Source organism: Benincasa hispida, chromosome 2, assembly GCF_027475165.1.
Source record: "Benincasa hispida cultivar pf3 chromosome 2, pf3_genome.v1.1, whole genome shotgun sequence".
NCBI lineage: Eukaryota > Viridiplantae > Streptophyta > Magnoliopsida > Cucurbitales > Cucurbitaceae > Benincasa > Benincasa hispida.
Window position 1 is genome coordinate 63,012,959 of NC_143479.1, and position 20,696 is coordinate 63,033,654.

At 31.3% G+C, this 20,696-nt stretch overlaps 2 pseudogenes; one reads left to right on the plus strand and one right to left on the minus strand.

The window, feature by feature from the left end:
- Window positions 1-5,199: 5,199 nt before the first annotated feature.
- LOC120072163 (COP9 signalosome complex subunit 1-like) lies at window positions 5,200-7,317 on the minus strand (annotated as a pseudogene).
- LOC120072164 (protein BONZAI 3-like) lies at window positions 7,316-18,557 on the plus strand (annotated as a pseudogene).
- Window positions 18,558-20,696: the final 2,139 nt, after the last annotated feature.

Here is a 20,696-nt window from a genome sequence, read left to right on the forward strand (position 1 = left end):
TTATTACAAGAATGGTAAAGAAAGCAGTCATAAAGTTGGGGGATTGGAGTGACTCTGCCGATTTCGTGATCATCAAAATGGATGACTTTGACGTGGTGTTGGGGATGGAATTCTTGCTTGAGCACCAGGTAATACGGATACCCCTCGCCAAGTGTCTAGTGATCACAGGGTCTACGCCTACTGTTGTGCATACCAAGATCAGACAGCCGAATGGGATAAGGATGATCTCGGCCCTCCAGTTGGAGAAGGACTTTACCCACAAGTCAGTTGAAACCACGAAAGAAAAGGCCCTTCAAATCATTTTGTGTGTCTTGGAAAAGTGTTGTGTTGTCGAGTCGGACAGTTTACACAAGTACCTATCTCTAAAGAGGAGGAAAAGAAGAAGAAGGAAGCCCAGACATCGAGAATTCCTACCAGGGGACAGGGTTCAGGTAAACTTGTGCCTAGGACAATTTCGAAGTCGAGGACAAAGAGAATGTCGCCTCGTGAGCAACTTTAGAGGACCGATGGAAATCATCGAAAGGGTTGGGAAAGCCTCTTATTGGGTGCAGTTACCATCGTGGATGGAGATTCATCCCGTCATCCACGTAAGTAGATTGAAACCCTATCATCCCCACCATGTCGAGGAGCGATGTAGGGTGGTGACCCATTCAACTGCCACGACAAAGAGAATGACAGAGGAATAAGTCAATAAGGGACTTAATGGGAGAAGCAACAGAGTTGGAAGACTAGGACCAAGCTGGGAAGAGTTCCTAGAGAGGTGGAAAAGCCATCAAGATAGAGAAGTTCGTTGGGAGCGCGTAGAAGACCTCAAGGAAATCTGCTCAACAATTTGCTGAGTTCGAACAGAGTCAGTTGACAAGGAGGTCAACCAATTGAATGAGGGAGAATGTCATAGTTATGCTTGTCTAGGGCGTGTTGCCTATGGCCGCATGTTCGCCTGCACCTTTTTTTACTATGCTTTCATCTTATGTGTTTCCTTTCGCTAGGTAGTTTGCTTTCTATGTACTTTTCTTGGTCTGTGACCGCTCGTCCATTTCCATATACAAGGGTGACAAATGTGTTTTTGTTCATAATGCACTATATGGGGGTAAGACTAATCATCATATCCTTATATTAGTGAGTTGTATGCTATAAACTCGTGTTATTGCTTATTGCTTTCTAGTTGTACGACTCATGTTTATTGTTTACACATGCTTTCAAACGTTTGCGAAAACCTTTTCCTCTAAACCTGTTTTCTAAAACCTTTTCTCAAGAACGAGGATGGAAGTTATTTGAAACGCTCATTGTGCTATCGGCTATTCGGATTTGGATTGACTGACTTGTTCGAGGGCGAGAACAAGTGTCGCACAATCACCTCAAAATCCTTACAAAGGTGCGATTGTGACACATGGCCCACATTTGTTCTGAAAAATAAAAATGGGTTTTAAAAAATAGTTTTTCTGTTTTCGAAATCCCTTCACAATTTCAAAAATGTTTTTAAAATTGAAAAAACAAAAAAGTTTAATTGGACCAAACAGAGTCGTTTTACAAACACTAAAAAACAAAAAACAAATAATCAAATAATTATCAAATACCCCATTTATTTTTTGTTACCAAAAACCAAATCTATTCATGGCATTTCTCAATTTGAGAGTTGGGCCTTCAGGCCAACCCATCCATTAGCTTCTGGGGCAAGACAAATGAATTGAGCTAAGGAAAGGGAGTTGGGCCATTAGGTCAACCGACCCCTTGACCTCTAAAGCCAACCACCTCCTCGACTTAGGGCTCCGAGGACGAGGAGCCCAATTTGCCCACATGGATTTTCCAACATACCTCCTAGTTCAATAAACCCATTGAATATCTAATTTAATTATCTGATAATAGGATTTCTTAGAGGAGATAGGAAAAGACTTAGGTCAAATCCTATTATAAATACATCACTATAACTCCCAAAAAGATAACTTTAATCCTACTCTCAAACTCGTTAGCATTAAAACTCTCTTTCGCTATCTCACTGAAGTATCAAATTGTTCATGGTAAGTAGAACAAAGATGTACACATTTTTTCTTTTGAAGGTCATATTTTCTTTTCTCCTTCTCAAATTCACTAATGGTGTCATGTAAAGTTCAGGTATGTTTTCTCCTAATTCGCATTTTGGCATCAACAATCATGATTCTAAGTTTTATGAAGTTTTCAACAATGACCATGTCACTATCACTAGCAAACCACTTCTTACCTTATATTTTTTTCAAACCAACAAGAAGTTGGTCAAAATGTGTTAAGTATACCACATAATAAAAAATGTAACATAAACTTCTATCAAAATTTATTAGTTGATGCCACGGTAATAACAATCTAATTCTAATGGTTGTTTCATAATGTTTTTATTTCATGTTTCTAATTTTTCATTTTCTGTTTTTTCGTTTTTGTTTTCTTATTTTTACTAAAGAACATATTTTAATATTCTATTTGATAATTATTATTTAGGTCCTATTTGATAACTATTTAGTTCTTTTTAATTATGTTTATAAGTACTACCTCCACCCTAAAGTTCTATACTTTGTTATTCCCTTTCTACTAATGTTTATAAAAAAAAAAAAGAAAAGAAAAAAAAAGAAAAGAAAAGAAAAAAACTTGAGTCAAGTTTTGGAAACTAAAAAGGTATTAAAAAAATCTAAATTGCTTTTAAATTTTGATTAGAAATTCAAATGTTTCTTTAAGAATGATAGAAAACATAATTAGAACTTTGGAAGGAACAAACATAAATTTCAAAAATAAAAAATAAAAAATGAAATAGTTATCAAAAGGAGCCTTAGTTTTTTGTTTTTTTTTTGTTTTTTTTTTGTTTAAGCATATAAATACTATTTCACTTATTAGTTTCTTTGTTTATTATTATTATTTTGAGTACAATAGCGGGTAGGAGGATTCGAACCACAAACATCTTATCGTTGACACATCTGCATGCCAATTGAGTTATGCTTGATTTAATTGCAATAGGGGGTAGTGGGTGAAGGGATTGGAATTCTCCGGAGTGGAAGCAATTGGATGCATCAATCTCTAAATTTTGTTTTACAGAATGCACATAATTCAGAGTGGCGGAAACCATGAAAAAACATAAACCTAAGCAGGCTTTCTATAGTGTTAAAATAGAGAGGAAGAGATTAAGAAATCACTCACCTTTGAAGACCAATTATTCACGTTCCTCTCCAAATCAAGTCGTCTTCTCCCAATCTCACGACCTCGGTATCCACGAAGTCAACGAACAAGGGTGAGAATCGTGTAGTGGTGTGGGCTTGTACTCAATCTTGGCATGAAGGAAAGAGAAGAAAATTAGGAGTTTTTTTTTCTGTGAAATTCACAGAGAAAAGGATAACCAAAGAGAGACGCATAGAGAGAACTTTCTCTCTCTTCTAATTTGTTACGAGAGAGAGATTAAGGAGTGAGAGAGTTATAACTCTCTCCCCTTTATTTTTAATAAATTCAAATTCAAAAATTTGAATTTAATATATATATATATTAACCATTTAATATATATTTAAACTATATGTTATATCACATATAATATAAACTATAGTTTATTATTCTCTCAAATAACCTAAGGTATTAATATGAATCAAATTCATATTAATTTTAACCTATAGTTTTTATATGAATCACATTCATATAAATAATAATTATATCATATTCAAATTATAACACCTCTCAATAAAATATATAAATTTAATATGAATCATATTCATATTAATTTTAACATATAGTTCCTATATTAATCATATTCAAACATTTATTTCTCTCATAAAACTATATAAATTTAATATGAATCATATTCACATTAAATTTTAACATATAGTTTTTATATGAATCATATTCATATAATTAATATTTGAATCATATTCAAATATTTATTTCTCTCATAAAAATTATATTTAAATTGAGCTAACGATGGGACCTTATAAACCTATAAATTGAAGCTCCAATGATACGAGATTTAATTGATTAAACTCTTTTAATCAAATGAATCAACATTCATTAATTGTCAGTCACTCCATTAAAGACCGACAACTGAATTTTTCACACTATAGATATATTTTTGTGTCCATTGGATATAACCAATCAACAATTCGTTGACCCTTCACAAATCGCTCATAAGTATAGCTGGGTCAGATCATCATTCTACCTCTATAGTTACATCTAACTTCTTAAGTACCATCGATCCCTCTAATAAACAATTAGTCATAGTCCAACTATGACCGAACCCATTTTAGGTCAGGAGAGGGTGAGGTGCCTCATTGTTTAAGCCCCAGAATCAATCCTTAAATGAGCAACTTATCTTAAGAGAGAATTCTTTCTTGTGTAGTTGTATTCCCAGCTCACTACAAGAAAATTGACCTTTTCGAAGGTCAAAACCTTCGAAAAAAAATTTAATAGACCTTCGATACATCTTTTTTCAAAGGTTATCGGTTGATTAACTTTAAAAAATTATTATTATTTAAAGGTTATATATCTTCGATTGTCAAATTATTTATCAATAATTATCTATTATCAAGTAGTCTATTTCGAAGGTTTTCATTATTTTTAAAGGCTTATCATGTTATTTTTAAAATTTTTAAAACCTTCATAAAAACTTATTTATCAACAATTGTATATCCTTCGAAAATTCTCTTACAAAACCTTTTAGCACATTTATTGACAAATCTCGGAAGGTTGTTTTTACTAATTCATCTACATGTAGTACTCTGAATTACAAAGTATAAGAATAGAATAGAAAAATAGACAATGACATAGATGGAAGTAAATTTATATATCATAAAAGTACACCAAAAAGTTATCGAAATTCTATAACATCAAACTACAATTGATCAACTAGAAACAAATTTTTTATGCATCTCTGCCATCATTTTTTGAAATCTATTCTCAAAACGATTTTCTAATTCGCTTATTTGACACCTAAGTGCTTCAACCTCAACCTCTCTTTGTTGTTCAGATTCTTTTCTTTGTCATTCAAATTCTTGAAGTCGTTGTTCGGACTCATTAAGACAACGCTCAAGGAAAGAGCAAGGTGATGAAATGGGCATTGCCAGGATTACCTCCTCCAAAGGTTAGTGAATCGTCTTTTTCGTTTGGCCTGTCGAAGCTATTTCTGACATTGGAAAAATCTCGGTTTGAAAAATCAACTACAATCATCTTTCTAACAGATACTATAGTGCCATAAACTAGTTATCGCGGAACATCTGATTGCACATATTTCCCTTCCCTTGTAACTTGAGAAAACCTGCGAAGTTTAGAGCCACCTTTAGAAGGTTTGTTCAACTGAATGCATGATATATATGCATACCAATTAGAGAGTCTCTATTTATGTATTTTCTTTGTTTTCTAAATTTTTGTAAAATGGAACAATAGAAATTAGATTCGCCAAGGTTTATCCCTCAAACAAGCAAGGAATGATCCCCCATTCCTATATCCAATAGATAGACATGACCAATGTACAAGTCTGAGGAAGAATGAGATGTTTGAACATCTACTTGCAGCACTAAGCATCTGCCTGATATAAAGCTAATTGAAAGTGGATTATATGTCCCTCAAGGATTGAAACTTTGTGACAAGTGATAATAATCCCTAGCAGTGGCGGATCCAGAAATTTTGTTGATGTGGGGTCTTATAGTTCGTATAAGTGAGTAGTTCTAAAAAATTTTAAATTTATTGACTTTCGTACATTACAATTGTCCTCTACGAGATTTCATATTTTGAAGTCGATAACTAATAACTTCATTACCTATCTTATCAAATAAATCTTTCTCAATATATGTTATAAGACAATCATTCATCCATTGGTCTCCCATTCGATTACGCAACTGAGTCTTTATAATACTCATAGCATAAAATGTCCTCTCTACGGTAGCCATTGTAATTGGTAAGATCAATGCTAAGGTGAGCAATCGATAGACTAATTGGTAGCCAAACTAGAAGAAGAAGAAGAAAATAAATTACAAAACTTACCTAAATGGGATGAGAGCCTTGTGGCGTATTTGATCGTAAAGCATCTCGACGTGGTCATGTAAATGAATGTCAAGCAATAAGTTAGGCTTAAGATTCCCAAGGTAGTCCAAGCATGATGCATAATGGCTACAAAGAAAAATGAATACTTCATCATGACGAAAAAAAAATAGAAAAACAGATCTTTACCAATCAAACTACTGGGTCATATAGGAACATCAGAGCATGCAAGTTAATCCATATGACCAATTGCTAAAACATTTGAGGTATTCAAAACTTACTCGCTTATAAGCAACAAAAATATTAACAAGAAAGTTTCATACCTGAAGTAATATGTTAAGTTGGAAGAATTCAATGATTGAAAAAATGCATTCACCTGTGATTAAATTTATGTGTATCCTTAAAACCATGTCTGATCCAATTTAAAATTAGTATTCATGAAAACTGAAAAGATGGTTTCATGTGACTAAGGCTAGAGATAAAAAATGTCCTTACAAATATTAGTGACTACCGATTATCACAATGTACAATAACTCCACAAACCTTGAGTAGAAATCATTGATCAGCTCTTGGACTACAAGAACCAACTCTAAGAAATTTCGAAAGTTGACATTGTCTATAACTTTGGACTGCCAGATTAAAACAATTAGTCAGAAAAATCAGCAAGTCACTTGCCTTTCATTCCATAGGGAACATGATTAGCAGGAAAAAGAAACAAAGAATAGGTGCCTTAAGCTCTGAGCGGTCAAAGGTTGCAAGTGCACAAAGACCACCATATGTTGCAACATCCTGAGGTGCGATCACTTCGTTATAATGACTTCCTAATTCAGGACCCGTCTCCAAAAACTGCAAATACAGCAAAGAATTGCATAATCAGAATGTAAGAGAAACCCACCTCAACGCCATAATCAACATTAATAGACATTTAGCAGAACTCAAGTGCAAAATGTAGATTAGATATGAGGGGATACGATAAAGAAAGCCTACGATGATCGTGCTGTTCTTTACTCTATACCAATACACAAACACAACTTATAAATAATATGTGGTTAAAATGATAAAAGCATGATCATATTGCACTCTCTGAATTGGAACTTCGAAGAAGGAAGTTCAATACAATTCGAACCAACCAAACTATTGGATCATAATGCGCACAAGAAAACAAACCTTGCGAGCAGCAAGTTTGTACTTCTTTGCTTCCAAGTGAGCCAATCCTGCAGCACAGTGAAGCTTTGCGCTAGTAATTGCATCAAGGGCCTCTGGGGTCTATTCTACTTTGTTGACATAACTCGTGACATGTGTAAATTGGCCCATCTCTATGCTGACAAGAATTGCGCTCATGCAGGTATGTGTTGAACTGAACTTCAGCTCTTGAATGCACCATTAGTGCTTAAAAGAAAAATGTCCATATCCATTTGCAGTGCCTTGTTAAACCCCCTATGAAGGAAATTACAATACTAGTGGATCTGGTTCTTCACAGTGATGTAAGGGCAATAGATCGCGCCGAGTTTGATCATCAGGTGGTTTTCTGATCTCAGGAAAGAGCTTCTGTTAATCCCTTGTGAAAAGTAAAGTAATATGATATATGGCCTGCAACCCAAATTCATAAATCCATGTTTGTTTTTGTTAATGAACAGGTAGCAGAGAAGTTGTTTGTGATAGAACAATATAAGATGGAAAGAGAGAAACAACATAAGGTATAGAAAAAAATATGAAATGGCTATCAATTCAATTCATATTATGTGTTGATTTGTTTGGTTTTTGTGGTAACTAACAGATGTCTGAGGAGGAAGAACTAAAGAGGTTGAGAAAGGAATTGGTTCCAAAGGCACAACCAATGCCTTATTTTGATAGGCCCTTCCTTCCTAGAAGGTAAAGAACAAAAGTTAGTTTAAATTTCATTTCATTTGAGAAATCTTGAGAGAAGAATGTCATTAAGAGGCTTTTTTTGTTATTAAAAAGTCAGCAAAGCTTCCAACTATACCTAAGAAACCAAAGTTGTGTAGATTGCAGAAAATGTGGAGTTAGTTGAACATTAGCATTGATTAACAAAGTCCAACAAATATGATTCTATTGCTAAAGTAACTATGGTACACAATGATGATCAAATTTCAAGAACCGAGTTAATTCTATAGCTAATTTATTCATGTTCCATGACAGCAATTGGGTGTCTCTCAAAAGAAATTCAATAAGACAAATTGAAGGAAACAAAATATTAATCATTAATAATATGATGAGTGTAATTAGTTGATTTAAATACACAATTTGGTTATGTATATTAGTGAGTGATGAACTCAAAAGGAGAAAAAAGATCTATAAACTATCTATTTCTCCTATCCCGTTCCAACCCAAACGAACCCAAGCCATGATACTCCCCACCTCCATAAATGATAGATCTGATGACTTCTTTCTCAAACCCATAACACGCATCACCACATAATTTGATACTTCAAAACAAAAACATGAGAATGAAGAGTTAATTCCTAATGTATGTGTAGAATGATACCTGGTGCAATGTAGCCAATTGTTCCTGCAAAAGAAGAAGAAGTTGTTGGTGAAGAAGTTTGGTTCAACAGCTTTGCAAGACCAAAATCAACAATATAAGGTTCCATCTCCAAATCTAGGAATAGGAAGGGAAAATAAACGCATCTAAGCGGAGAAGAGAGAGAGAGTAGGTGGAGCTAGAATCGTAGTGTTGAATTAAGATCGGAACACTTACGAATTTAATTGCAACCTCTTTATTCGTCTGTATATTAGTACCTACAGATGGAATTGAAGCATTAAAATCTAGTTGTTGTAATAGAGCAGCATAATAAGAAGCTGGAATGGAGAAAAACCAGACGAACCAAGATAGATCTCCCCGAAGGAGCCGCTATCGGTCTTCCGGCCAAGGCAAAACTTATTGCCGACGCGAGGTTCCATCCGGGAAGGAAAAAGAAGAAAAAGAAGCATAGAAATGGAAGATAATTAGGAGAAGTTGAACATGGAATTGAGGGAATCGAGGGAAACACTAAGAAGAAGAATCAGAGGTTTATCAATTAAGAAAGAAATGAAAGAAAGCGAGAAATTGCAATTAGAGATCTAGGGCAGGGCAAGGGCAGATAGGGTTAGGTAGGTTAACAACTTAGAAATTGAAATTAATATCACTTCCGTATAGCCTATCATTTAGCTATCGTACCCATCGTTTACCTCCATCATTTAGCACGGACGCCTTATCGTATAACGCATCTGCCTATCGCTTAACGTCATCGCCCAACGCCCATCGCTTAGTATTTCGCCTATCGTGTACCGCGTATGCTCATCGTTTAGCGCAGCATGGCTATCGTCCAGCTTCTATGCTTATCGTCTAACGCTTTCACTGATCTTGCAGTACTTTGCAAATCGTATAGCCCAATCGTCTAGCGTGTCACTTCTCATTGTTTAACATTGCGTGCATCTTCATAATCGTTTAATGCATCCGCTTATCGCTTAACGTCATCGCCCAGCGCCTGCGTCTATCGCCCAGCGCCCATCGCTTAGTATTCCGCCTATCGTGTAGCGTGTCTGCTCATCGTTTAGCGCAGCATGGCTATCATCTAGCGCTATCATTCAGCTTCTACGCTTATCGTCTAGTGCTTTCACTGATCGTGCAGTACTTTGTCTATCGTATAGCCCAATCGTCTAGCGCGTCACTCCTCATCGTTTAACACCACGTGCATCTTCACGATCGTCTAACGCATCTTCACAATCCTAACCTTTCTCAAAGGTTTTTATTAACCTTCAATAAAAGGTGCATATTTTTCAAAGGACTTATCAAAGTCTCTCATAAATGTATGTCTTTCTCAAAGGTTTTTATTACCCTTCGATAAAAACTACATATTTTTCAAAGGTTTTTTCAAAACCTCTAATAAATATATATCTATTTCAAAGGTTCTTATTAACCTTCAATAAAAAATACATATTTTTCAAAGGTTTTTCAAATACCTTCAATAAATGTATATCTTTCTCAAAAGTTTTTTATAGCCTCCGATAAAAGATTGTCGAAATAGCTCAATTTTCTTGTAGTGGCTTCCCAATTAGACGAATCCCCAAAATGGTAAGCTTATTGAGTCGGCAAATCTAGTCACTCTCACCCATACAAATCAAAGGATCGCCCTCATAGGCAGAAGTTCACAGCTCATTGAAGATTAAGGTCAAGTCACCTATGGTCATCTTGGTGAAATGTAAGTCTCTACTAGCAATAGTGTTACAAGGAAAGACTTAACATTTCATGGTCTGGTCATTATACAAACTCTTTTGTACCTCCCACACATGTCTCCATAAGAATGATCAGGATCAGATTATTTATAATATTTTACAAAAATTGTAACAACTATAAAACGGGTCGTATTAGTAGTGTTACCAAGATAAGGCACTCAACCTTATCTATATACTACAAATCATTTAGGTTATCAAGCATGATCTACTTGTATGTCTTCACATATATTTAAGTTACATCAGATAACCTTGGATCTTAGGTTAATGGATTATTGCACAAGTAATATAAAATTAATCAACCATTTATCTAACTGACATAAAACTATGAGGTTTTAAGGCAACTACCCCAATAGGGGTTTCTTTATTTTGTAGTTTTTAAGATTTTTTTTTTAATATTTTGGCTAAGAATTCAAATATTTACTTATAAAAGATAAAAACCATAATAAAAAAATTTGTGAGAAAGTAAAAACAATTTTCAAAAACCAAAAACCAAATATTTATCAAATAAAGTATAAGATATTTAATAGTTGTTTCCTCATTTTTCGTTTCATTAAAAGAAATAAAGGGGTGTTTTGCGTGCAAGCTTAGGAAGCTTGAAATGAAGTGCAAATTTAGAAATCTTGAGTTTATGTAATATTTTCTTATATTTAATTAGTAGTTGTATTTTAGATTAGTTTAAAATTGTCATCTTAATTATTTTAATCTATAGTTAAGTTTAAAATAATCTAAAAATTTAGAAGAATATTTATCTTTTGAATTTTTTACTAAAATTATAATTTTATTTAATTTACTGTTTTAATAATTTGATATATTTATTTTATTAGGTTTTGAAATAAAATGTTATATAGACTTTTGTCACTTTTACTAATTTAAATTAGGGCTAGGGCTTTCTACACATATAACTTAAATAAATAAACTTAATTACACAATTGTTACACAAAACTCTAGTCTAGATACTTTTTAGCCCTCCATACTATTCAATTTTTATTCAAAATGTGTCTATATAATAAAAAAAATGAGAAGAAAAAGAAAAGAAACATAAAAGGGATGTTTCTTATAGTGATCAATTTACAACTAGGAGAAATAAAAAAAAAAAAATGAAATCTCATAAAATAAAGGAAACATATAAATAAGGAAGGGAGGAGAGAATTAAAAAAGATAATCTAATAAATAATAATAATTAAAAAGAAAATACTCCAGATGAAAAAATTTTAAGAAAGAGAAAGTGTATTTTAAAATCTATTAATGTAATTAGACTAAGAGCATGTTTAAATTAACTTAGAAAAAACTCTTTTAAAAAATTCGTTTTTATTTATACACTTTTGATTAAAAAAAAATCCTTAAAACAAAAACACACATGTGTTGAACAACCCTTTCTTGGAATAATTTATTGTTTCTGAAAATGGGCTATTTTAAGGATTGTTTTTGGAAATCGTTTTTGAAAATAAGTATACCAAACACGTTTTTATTGTTTTTCTTGTATTTTTTGTTTTCGAAAACATAAAAACAAAAATGAATCACGAACCAAACGGACTCATAATTTCTTGTTTCTAGGTCTCTAATTTTTTTAATTAAAAGTGTAAAATACTTTATGTAAAAATTAGCTATTAAAATTATCCAAAAATTTTATGTTATATTTTACTTGGATATTTATAATAATTTTATAACTCAAGAATGATAACATATTTAAAAAAATATATATGAAAAGAAAACTTAAAATTAATTTGTGACCACTGACATTTAACATCTATAATTCTACTTTTATAATATACCTTCATAATAAAAGCTATCCATAGGAAATAATGAAATACCATATAGAACATACATTATTTAACTTAGCTTTCTATATCAACTAATTCTTAGCTTTTTGACCATTGACCATATCCTAAATGATAATGGTCCTCCAGTTAGGTATGTACTAATAACCATTGATTACATTTTAGCAATATTGTCCAATAAGACCAATAACATGTTATAATCTCAAATTGGATTTAATTACAAATATTATATAAAACATTTTTTTAAAAAAATAAAATTTATATTAAGAAAATACCAATTAGGTCCACGTATCCTTATAAATGACTCAAGAAAACTAAGAAGAGAAATTACATGTTATTAAAAACATTTCATCTTCTTCTAATGGGAAAAAGAGTTCATCTAGTCATTAAAAAAGAAAGAAAGATTAAAACAAGTTTCTCCAACTATACGATGAACAACTATGTTTCTCGATCTTGAGTCGAACAGTTAGAAATCTTGTCCATCTTAGAGGTCAACACATCATTTTTATTATTGCTTTTCTTAATTTTAACAAAAATCTTCCTCTTCTTCGTTGATTAGCTTGATCACGTAGATTGAATCTTATAAATAATTAATTTGAGTACAGTTCAACTTATAATTAAGACATATACCATTCATCAAAAGATCAGATGTATGAATCCTTCGTTTGTTTATTAAACTAAAAGGAATGGTAAGTAGATGCATGCAGAGTTATATAAAATACTAAGTTTTAATATATTTTCAGATAGATAATGATTATAAGGTTTAAATTTTAGCATGGCATATAGACTTTCATGCTAATTACTTTTTCTATTATAATAATGCTTCAATTTTCTTTCTTTTTTTTCTTTTATAATAAAATTCATTCAAGATACCATGTATTTTTACCGTAAATTTTGAAAGATATTCGCAAATTATATTTCTGACTGGAAAATAATAATAATAATAATAATAATAATAATAATTTATTATTATTATTATTATTGGACAAATTTCATAAGAAAAATAACTTTGAAAAAAAGTACAATACTATTTTTTTTTTCTTTCTCAATCATTTAACAAACTTAAAACTATTTTGAAAGTCTTAACACCTATACCCTACCATATATGTTGGCCTCAAACATGTATCCATTCATAGTGAGATCTAATTGATCAAATAAAATGGCAAATTTTTGTCAACCTTTTATTAATTAGTTCAATGAAAAAAAAAGACAAATCAACAATAACTAAAAAGAAATCATAGAATAAAATAATATATATTTTTAAAATATTGCATGTGGTATGTAACATTCTCATTTATTTTTTCCTTGAATGTTTTTTTTTTCTATTATGTATTTTTATATAAAAACAAAAGTTTCTGACTTGTTTTTTTCTCTCTTTCATTTTTGTCATAAATAATAAATAAATACAACGTATTTGATTGTAATGCCTAAAGTTTAGATTTTATAATTCGAATTTAGTATGTGAGCATCCCCTACATCCCCTCTCACCTTATTAGATTACTTTACTTGATTTAGACAATTTGCTTAGAATGACATTGTGATATGAAAATGCGGTTAAAAAAATGTTTAAAAAGAATGGATAGTTACTACCTATGCCGATAAAATACACAATCTTTTTCGATATCTTCAATATAGAAATGTCAAATTTAAGCATGTTTGCATAAGATTAATCCTATGTTTGGGTAAACTCCAAGAAATAATTCTTATGAAACATGCGAGTGAGTACAATACATGCTAAATAGGACATGTGGTTGTTTTTTGGGACATTCTCCACTTTCGTAAGTTGTTCGAGACAAGTAAGATGATGTGATCATACAGGAGATATATCGAAATGTTGGTCGGTGGCAAATCATGAGCCTAGGGAAAGACATTAGTAACACATTTCTTTTTATCTCTTAACTTTTAAGATTTATTTTTTTTATAAATGAAGTTAAATTGTAAATTTAGCCTCAAAACTTTATTGTTTTGTGTTTATGTCTATGAACTTTAACAAGTATCTAATAGGTATCTAAGTTTTGAACTTTATATCATATAGATCCTTAAATTTTAATTAAAAATGTTAAATAGATCTCTAAACTTTCAATTCGATGTTTTATAGATCATTTCACTAGAAGAAATTCAGGCTTTAATGTCAGTTGGAAAAAGTGAAATCGGATGTATAATGTCGGTTTTCTTAAAAAAAAAAAAAATGGATCTTTAATGTCGGTTTTAAACCGACATTGAAGATGAGCTCAAATGTCGGTTTAAAACAGACATTAAAGGTGTAATGTTTTTTTTCTTATTTTATTAAATAATATATCCCTAATTTATCACGTCCTTCTCAATTATCATTCTTCGCCCAAACCCTATGTCGCGCCGTTCACCACCCCTTTCTTCAACATCGCCCAAACCCTATGTCGCGTCATTCAACACCCCTTTCTTTAGCATCGCCCAAACCCTATCTTGATTATAATTCTTCAGCATCTCCTTTCTTTTCAAGTTTTGATTTGTGCTGTCATTCGGTTCTGTGAAAGATCGGAGGAGAAACCCTCGTGTACTCGCTATGTCTTTCTCTGGAATCTCTATCCAGAGCGTCGAGTTGTCAGATGCCGTTCAAGAACTAGTTCTTTGTGACCAAGTATTCTTCTATCTTTTAATTTTCGAAATTGATCTACTTTCATGCACTTTCTTTATCCAAGAGAATCAGGGGCGTAAAACTCCGCGTAAGAAATGGTGCTTAATAGTTCTTATTGGTAGTATTGCGTTCTCAAATATGAAATCGTTGGTTTACTCTTGTTGTCATTTGTTTTTCAAGATTTGCGTTGCTTGGGGGCTAATTAAAGAAGTCTAAGATCCTTGGTTTAGTCTTGTTTTCTTTCATTATCAAGATTATGGATATCGGGAGGTTTGTTTTTTGCGATTTAATCTAGGGAGAATATGGTTTAATCAAATTGAATTCACTTTTGTGCTTGGTTGTATGGCTACAAGGAATCATAAAAATAAAAAAAATTATTGTTTATATTCATCCGGTTTGCCAGTAATTGGATTGTTGTTGTTTCTCTTGCGAATTTGATCGGTCGCCTGTGCATGCTTTTCTTTATTCTATAAGGAAGATTTTCCTCTTTTTCAGTTAGAGCTGCATATCTATGATTTTCTTCAAGTGTCTCTTCTTCGAATGTTGGATATTCACGTATACATACTTTGAGGATTTCTAACTTGTTGGATTTGTATGTTCAGTTAGAAATGTAGATCTTTCTTTTCAGCATTTCCTTTCTTTTCAAGTTTTGATTTGTGTCAAACACAAGAGATTGATACCAAATACTACAATGTCCCAGTGAAGATATAAGATTATTTCATTTTATTGTCTATGTCACTTTTACATCATTTTTCCTTGTTCATAATTCCTATCCTAAACCTTTGTTTATACTTATTTATAGATAATTAAATTGAGTCACCAAGATTTTCTAGGAGAAGCTAGTTGTGTTCTTTCAGAGATAAGTAAAAGCTCAGGAGCTGTTTGAAAGTTGTGGTTCAAAGATACTTTTTGTTTATAAAAACTCTTTTACATACGTTCTATTTATAATTTTTGGCATGGCAAATACTAACCAAACATAGTCGAAGTTTAACTCTATGTTTGAGCATGGAGGTTCAAGAAACTTGGTGTCTCTCACTATTCGAGCATAGAAAACAGTTGCTTCGAGAAGTGTCGTTGAAATAACACTGCGTTGTTCTCATCTTGACAATAAAGACGTTTTTTTTTAAAAGCGTATGTTTCAAATGTTTTTTCTTTTTCAAAGTCCAACATAGTGAAATTGATTTATGAAAGGCAAGTTGAGAATTAAACATGAACTTATTCTTGAACTTCTTAGAAGCACATTTGACTATGTAACCAAAACACCACAGTATTGTTTAGTGATTAAAAATATTTTCAAACTAATATTAAATTCATTGTTGTTGTTTCTATTAAAGGCCTTTGATTTTTGTGCTCTTTGTTTAATTGTTTATTTTAGGATCCTTTCCTGAGAATATCTAGAGTTGTTGAAACTGGAGGCTCAATTCCAATCTGTAAAACTAAAGTGGTTAAAGACAATCTTAATCCTATTTGAAGATCTTTATGCTTGAGCATGCAGAAGTTTGAAAACAAGGCAAGCATATGGCCTTATGAATCTTATTCTCATTAATAATATTTTATAGCCTCCTTATTTTTTAAAAAAAAAAATTAATAATTTCTGATTTTCTCTTTAAATACAAGATAATCCATTGGTCATTCAGTGCTTTGATTTCAATAGCAATGGCAATCATGAATTAGTTGGGTAACTATTTTATAAATTCATCAATGTCTAGTCTTTACTTTTCCATTATGGAAAAAAATTATCAAAGTATACCTTAAACTAGAATATGGGAAGGAATTTTATTAGTAGCCAGATGCGATTACTTTTGTGGGTAGAGTTTGAACATATCTATCTCTATGAGTAGATTTTGAGTATTATTTGTTGGTTAGGTTTTGTATGATCCATTGCTTGGTTCATAAGTTATGTTCTAGTTTAGTTTTAAAAAGGTCCGTTGTTCAAAGTTTAAGACTGATCTATTTTAACATTTTAAAATTGAAGGTAAAAACATTGACTTGTTTAAGTAATCAAACAAAATTGAAATTGTCTTATAAATTATTAACTTGCGCTTTCTTCATGTGCATATTTCCATTTGTTCAATAAACTCCAAAAATCGATGGGTGATCTCGAAAGAGAAAAAAGTGGTGCAAATTTTGTTATTTCATCTTCTTCTCATGGTGGCTATGAGAAGGTCGGATCTCTCACATTTCCAGAAATTATTAGTATTGATTTTTCTTCTTCTTCTTCATATTGATATAATATAATTGTGTTCTTTAGGTTCTAAAAGGTCAGCTGTTTGTTGATCACTACGTTGAGAAAATACAATTCAACTTTCTTGATTACATTTCTAGTGGATTTCAGCTTAATTTTATGGTCGTTGTTGATTTTACAAATACCTTCTATGAAAAAAAATTACCACATTCTCTTTTTACTTCGGCCAATTCTGATGTCGAAATTAATAAATTCTAAAGTTAATCGCCTTAATTAGTTATAGAATTTCTTATACTTAGTTGTCCCTCTTTTGGGTTAATGAAGATGTTGCATTCATGTTTTATGTCTTCTCAGAGTTCGGTAGCAGATTTAGAAATTCAATGCTTTTAATTCCTAAATTTGTGGGATTCATGGTTTAAGTGCTTTTTGCAGCTTCGAACGGAAATCCCTACAATCCAAATTCATTGCATTACATTGACCGTAGTGGACGGTTGAATAGTTACCAGCAGGTTAGCCACATCACTTCAACTATACTTCCAAATTATAAATTTAATACTTCATTTAATTTAGAAAGTTGTTAGCTTAGTATAATTGAATTATTCAAAGATTCAATATATTAATAACTTGTTCTTTGTTCTATGGGCTGGAAGTTTAAATCTCTATATCTGGTGATCTTTTTGTTTGTTTTTTTTCTTTTGCTGTAGTAGGAGATAAAGATAATAAACATAATTGAAAAACTACTTGAATTTATGGCAAGCCATAACGGAAGTAAGGGAGGTAATTCAATTCTACGACACTGATCGACGTTTTCCAGCTTGGGGGTTCGGAGCAAGAACATTAGATGGCAACGTTTCACATTGTTTCAACTTGACTACAGCTCCAACAACTCAACTTGAGGTTCTTACAATTCTATATTTGTGCTTTTACTTTCAATATTGTAACCTTTAACTCTTTTAAGCTTTATGTTCGTCTTTTTGCTTATTATTTCCCATTCATTTGAATTGAACATCAACTTAATTAATAGGTGGAAGGAGTGGAAGGCATAATGGCAGCATATGCAAATGCTCTTCACAATGTTTCTGGGTCAGACCTACTTTATTTGGCCAAGTGACCAATAAGGCTGCTGAAATTATTGCCCACTCTCTCTTGGGCACAAGAGAAATAATGTTATAACATTATCATTGGGTCATGTTTCATGTTTATGCTGAAAGCCTATACCAATTCCAACCATTGCAAGTCTTATGGTAACATCTCAACTTATGATTATCTAAGTTGCAACCTCACTGAACTCTACTGAGTGATTTGTCCTGCAATCCGGCTCTTCTATTTTCTCTTGGCATGGAAACCAAAGTACATTCGAGCAGCAACAGTTAGCTGGCAAAACTTGCAGAGTTTCTAAGGATAAGGTCTCAAACATTTTATCCATTTATATATATATATATATATATTTGAATAGATACAATCTTCCATTGCATGTGTTACGCTTACGCCCAAACCTTTATTGTTTGTGATCCTTTGAATAACAGTGGTCAGACAAAGATGCCTATAACCAGACACTACTGAAGTTGGGGGGTCTGTTCAAGAAAAAATATGAAGGGATCCATACTTACCAAGTGGAGAGGGATAGTAGACTCATAATGTTTATAAAATCATAATCTTTGTATTACTTGTAATTTGTGTTTTCAATACCTGAATTATTGTACGCCTTTTAAATTATAATTCTATAGCAGAATTTGCGGATTAAATATAATATATTTACAATCCATACATGAATAATATGTCATAGCCATAGCGTTCGATGATGATGTGTCATGTTATACTTTTTTACCAAAAAAATGGATTTGGCAAGGGAACTTTAAAAAAGGGACAATAATTGATAAAATGGACATATTCGGGTTTTAATGTCAGTTAAGAATTTTAAAAAAAATCAGGCTTTAATGTCGGTTGCAACCGACATTAAAGGCTGTGTTATTGGTATTATTGAAGCTCTTTAATATCGGTTTAAACCGACATTAAAGGCTTTAATAACACTATCTTTAATGTCGGTTGCCAACAGACATTAAAATCCGAATTTCTACTAGTGTTTGCATATTCAATACTTACAAAGACCTATTGACATAAAATCAAAAGCTTAAACACTTATTAAGTTCGAAATCAAAAGTTCAAGAGTTTATTAGGCATTTTATAAAACTCATAACCTATTAAACATAAAAATGAAAGGTCATAGACTTAGATAATTAAAAAAAAAAAAAAAACAAAATAGTTTGACTAAACCAACTTTAAGATAATTGAATAAAATATTCAAAATGGTTAGGTTATATTTTACAATTTTTTTTACAATTTTTACGAATTTAAAAAATTAATGCTTTTTTTGTGGTTTTGAAAAACTTCAAAAGGAAAGGAAAAATGAATAGAAACATCATGAATCCGACCGTTGGATGATTAAAACAAAATAAGTATGGAAATCTAGGAACTTATATAATATAGATATAATTTAAGCAGAGGAAAAAGGTACTCTATCATTAAAAAAAAATAATTATTTTAAATACAATAAAATGTCATTATCTACTAGTGATAGACGATGATAGACCGTGTTAGACGTCTGTTTGTGACCTGATAAACATGAATTAGATAATGAACAATTTCTATCCTGATCTATCATTGATAATAGGATATTTTGTCGTATTTGTAAATAAATGTTCAATTTACGAAAATAGCCAAAAAAAAAAAAAAAAATACTAAATGCTCATTCACTTTATTTAAAAAAAAAGAAAAAGGAAAAAAAAACTCTCTCTCTCTAGATGACTGTCCATGTCTCTCTAGGTGTTTACACATGAATCAATAAAGTAGAGAGAGAGAGGGAAAAAAAAAGAAAAGAAAGGGAATATTTGAAAGACAAGCAAGCAAAAAAAGGGGAAAAAGTGGATTTGGGTGTGTCTGAATGTTGGAAGTGAAGATGAATAAGGTAAGTTATTTGTAAAAAAATAATAAATAAAATAAAATAAAATATTAAAAAAAACAAAAAAAAAACTCTTCAGTGTCAACTTATGACTTGATGTTCCTTAAAGTGTTGAAAAAAGAAACCCAAACACTGTCTTAGAATCTTTGTTGTTTTTTTTTTTTATTATTATTGTTGTTATTATTATTATTATTTTGGCAAATTTAAAGCTGATAAAAGAAACTCTCATCCTAGCATTGTTTTACATTTCATATCTTTTCCTTCATAAACCATCTCTCTTTCTACACATGAGAAAGTGAAATATAATAGGTTAAAATATCATTGTATTTTCAATAAATCTTAAATTCAATCATTCAAAACTAATTTTATTAAATTCATTCTCTGACGAATGCATGTATATATAACACCGAGGTCGCATTCGTTCTTGCTTTCAAGACAGTGAGCATATTCACAATACAACAATCTTCATCTGGAATAACAGCACTAAAAGAATTGTGTTTTTACTAAATATTTACAATTATTTTTTCTCATAAATATATATATTTTTTATTCTTTTTTAAGAAATACTTGATTTCTTTTTTAAAAAATGTAATTATTTTAAATGGTAAAATTGTTGAAAATATTCTTAAATATAGCAAAATATCAGTATCTATTTGTGATAGACATTGATAAATAAATAAGTTTACTCATTTTTCTATATTTAAAAACAACATTCAAAAAATAGATTCTAGTTTAATTTATTATTATATTTGATAGAGATTAAAATCAACACAAGAAACCACATTTTAAAAAAACTTTCTTAATTACAAGAAAGAAAAAAAAAATAAAGAGTTAGAAGCAAAAAAGAAAAGAAAACGTAAATTACAAAATGGATGAAAAAGGATCCATAAAATTATATATCTAACTCATGGATGGGTAGTCCTCAGAGTTTATCTGTGGAGTAAATAA